Genomic DNA, 4,313 nt, shown 5'->3' with positions numbered 1-4,313 from the left:
GAGGAACTGTTGTCATTTTGCCAAGCAAGCGCGACTTCCCTGCCGCCTCGCTCATTGCCTGGGATAAGCCAACTCCTGCCTCCCCTTCCAGGCTTTGCTGCCTGCTCCTCTTCCCGCCCCTGCTGGCCTCCAGGGCAACTCGGGGCTATCCTTTCTTCACTCCCAAAGCTGGGCAGGCACAGGAGCAGAGTGTGGCCAGGTCCAAGAGCCTCTTCCTTGTCTAATGTGACAAAGCTAACCTGTGAATGCCCACCTGCCTCTGGGCTTCAGCACCCCAATGGAGTAGACCGCCCTCATAGCCCAGCCCTCAAAACCAGTGGGCATTTTAAGTGAGTGATCCCACATCTGGCTGGGTAGCTCAGTTAGAGTGTCAACTTGATAAGCCAATCAGGGCACATACAAGAATCAATGAGTGGAAACAACAAATTGATATCTTTCTCTCCTATCTAAAAAAAGAATGACCATACAAACGTCAGGTTGATCCACAGTGACAGCGGCCTGCCTTGGGAACTTCCGAGTCAGTTCCTAGGCCCTCCCAGGGGACCCTGCACCTTTCCCTCATCCCTGGCCTCTGTAGGCCTTTGTTTCATCTTTGAGTAGAAAGCCTCAGAAGAGGATTTCCCCGCCGTCAACTCCATCCCTGAAGCCTTGCCCCAAACTGCCCTTCCCTAGCCCTGGGGGTGAGTCCCCACCCATTGAGGTTAGTCTCTCCACCTGGGCACCGGATCCCACTGTTGCGACCCACTCAACGATTGTTCTGCTGTGTCTTCTCTTTTTTTTCTACCTTTCATTTTTTTTTGTCCCTGTTGGTCAGTCCTGTGGGCAAACATGCCATAATAGCTACCATCATTAAGAACACTCCTAATACATGCCCTTCCAGATCTTCCCCATTTCCAGGCTCCTACTTACAGCAAACCCCCCTCAAGACTTGTCTGCACTCACACCTGCTTCATCTCCACCTGTAGCAGTGTCTGCTTGTTGTCCCCAATATAGGTCTTCTTGTTCTTACATAGCAATAGCTGAAGATATATTTCCCATCCTCCTTTGCCCCTAAGTGTGGCTAGTGGAATATGAGTGGAGGGACAGCCTCTGTTCTGTACCCTTAAAGAATCAGAATGGCCTGACCAGGCGATGGCACAGTGGATAGAGCGTCGGACTGGGATGTGGAGGACCCAGGTTCAAGACCCCGAGGTCACCAGCTTGAGCGCGGGTTCATCTAGTTTGAGCAAAGCTCACCAGCGTGGACCCAAGGTCGCTGGCTTGAGCAAGGGGTTACTCAGTCTGCTGTAGCCCCCCGGTCAAGGCACATATGAGAAAGCAATCAATGAACAACTAAAGTGTCACAACGAAAAACTGATAATTGATGCTTCTCATCTCTCTGTGTTCCTGTCTGTCTGTCCCTATCTATCCCTCTCTCTGACTCTCGCTCTGTCTCTGTAAAAAAAATTAAAATTAAAATTAAAAAAAAATTAAAAAAAGAAAAAAAAGAAATCAAAGAATCAGAATGAGCCTGACCTGTGATGGTGCAGGGGATAAAGCGTCAACCAGGAATGCTGAGGTCGCTGGTTTGAAACCCCAGGCTTGCCCGGTCAAGGCACATACAGGAAACAACTACTATGAGCTGATGTTTCCTGCTTCAACTGGAACACTTTAACAGTAATTCGGGGGTGGGCGGGGAAGAGTTACCTTGGCTCACTGAGTGGAAGTAGGCTATTGAGAACTGCTGAGCAGCAACATAAAATAAAGCTTGGGATCCTGATGATGTGGAGCTGCCACGTCTGCCTGGGCTGCCTCCCTGGATGTTAAAAAAAAAAGTAAAACTAATTGTTTTTTAAAGCAATTTCAAGCTTAAGAAAAATTGGGTAGAGAGTAGAAAATTCCCATCTATGTGGGAAATTTTCTATAACTGATGAGCTAATCGTGATGTGTTATCATTAACTGCAGCTTACATTAGGGTTCACTCTTGGGATTGAATGTTCTATGGATTAGGCCGAATGTATAAATGACACGGATCCACTTTTACAGCATCATGTAGAGTAATTCCACTGCCCTAAAAGTCCTTTAAAATGTCTTTATTGAGGGTTAGCGAACATAAAGTGCGCACCGGAGTTTTTACCTGTTTTCACTCAGATCAAAGCTTTAGAACAGTTGGCCTGACCTGTGGTGGCGCAGTGGATGAAGCATCCAAGTGGAACACGACATCATCCATGTGGCTGGCTGTGTCAGTTCTTTCCTGTTCCTTCATTGCTGAGAAATATCCATTGTACGGAGCACCACAACTTATCCATTTTCCATTGGTGGGCATTTGGTTTGTTTCCAGTTCTGGCATTAGGATAGAGTGGATATATGCAGTCCTTTCTCGGGTGGAGGAGAGGTATATGCTCTAGGAGGAGAGTTGTTGAACCAGAGAGTGGGTGTGCCGTTATTAAGTTATTACATACTGTTTCTTGGGTCCCAACTCACTTTGCTGTCCTCTGCTTCATTATATTGGCATGGGGACTTTCTGCAAACCACATTTATGCTCTTGCCAGCTGGCTCCAAGTTAAGTTCCGCTACCAGAGGTGCTAGAGGAAGACTGCAAGGCTGGGGGAGGAAGAAGGAATAAGCTCCTTCCTGCCAGCATTACCATAACAAGGCTTTTCCACCATCTCAGCAAGCATCTCATTTCCATAGCTCTAGCTCAATACAATTTGCAGATTCCCCAACTCTTAGAGAAGCAGCTTTGTTGCATACCTCCTCTGAGATACCAACATCAGGCAATCAGTGCCCCTCCTCCTCAGAGTTCTGGGTCCCAGCCCCATGGAGCCCTCTTCTGAGCTCACAAATCCTGGCACTAGCTAAGCTCTGTTTCCCTCAGACTGGGCTGCTCCTGAGAGGTTGCAAAATTTGAGGAGTTGCAGCCTCTTCTCTTTGTTGTAGCCTTAGGTGGGAGGCTGTTGTAACAAAAGACCACAAACTGCCTGACCTTTGGTGGTGCAGTGGACAAAGCATCGATCTGGAATGCTGAGGTCACCGGTTCGAAACCCCAGGCTTGCCTGGACAAGGTACTGATGAGAAGCAACTAGGAGTTGATGCTTCCTGCTCCCCCACCACATTTCTCTCTCTAAAGTCAATAAATAAAATCTTAAAAAAAAAGAAAGAAGCCTGACCAGGCGGTGGCACAGTGGATAGAGCGTCAGGCTAGTTCGGAGGACCCAGGTTTGAAACCCCGAGGTTGCCGGCTTGAACGCAGGCTCATCCAGCTTGAGCGTGGGGTCGCTGGCTTGAGCATGGGATCATAGACATGACCCCATGGTCACTGGCTTGAAGCCCAAGGTCACTGGCTTGAGCTCAAGGTTGCTGGCTTGAGCAAGGGGTCGCTCGCTCTGCTGGAGCCCCCCGGTCAAGGCACATATGAGAAAGCAATCAATGAACAACTAAGGAGCTGCAACAAAGAATTGATGCTTTTCATCTCTCTCCCTTCCTGACTGTCCCTATCTGTCCCTCTCTCTGTCTCTGTCACAAAAACAAAACAAAACAAAAAAGAGACCACAAACCCAGCAGTTTACACAACAGAAATGTATTGTCTCCCAGTTCTGGATCCCAGAAGTTCAGGATCAAGGTGTCAGCAGGGTTGTGATTCCTCTAAAGTGCTAAGGAAGAGTGTGTCACTGTTTTTGCTTCCTGACAGGATCTAGGCTGATCGAGAAATGGATAATAAGAGTGGTGTTGGGAATCACATTCTGAAAGAGGGGCTTTGGAGATTGGTTTATTTTCATCTTTGGACTTGGAAACACCATAAAGTTTCAGGGTCCCACTCCTCCCCATCCACTGCCCTGCCTTTTACACATAGCGCTCTGCTGCCTTGCAAAGGAACACCCATTCTCCTCTAGACCCATTACAACAATCCCCTGTTGCCATTAGACTCACAATGGTAGTCCAATTCTGGCATGGTCTAAGGCAGGGGTCCCCAAACTACGGCCCGCGGGCCGCATGCGGCCCCCTGAGGCCATTTATCCGGCCCCCGCTGCACACCCGGAAGGGGCACCTCTTTCATTGGTGGTCAGTGAGAGGAGCATAGTTCCCATTGAAATACTGGTCAGTTTGTTGATTTAAATTTACTTGTTCTCTATTTTAAATATTGTATTCATTCCCATTTTGTTTTTTTACTTTAAAATAAGATATGTGTAGTGTGCATAGGGATTTGTTCATAGTTTTTTTATAGTCCAGCCCTCCAACGGTCTGAGGGACAGTGAACTGGCCCCCTGTGTAAAAAGTTTGGGGACCCCTGGTCTAAGGATACAGGTACATGCTAAGACCCAGGAGGAAATAGC

Source organism: Saccopteryx leptura, chromosome X (assembly GCF_036850995.1).
Source record: "Saccopteryx leptura isolate mSacLep1 chromosome X, mSacLep1_pri_phased_curated, whole genome shotgun sequence".
Taxonomy (NCBI): Eukaryota; Metazoa; Chordata; class Mammalia; order Chiroptera; family Emballonuridae; genus Saccopteryx; species Saccopteryx leptura.
This window is presented reverse-complemented; position numbering follows the sequence as displayed.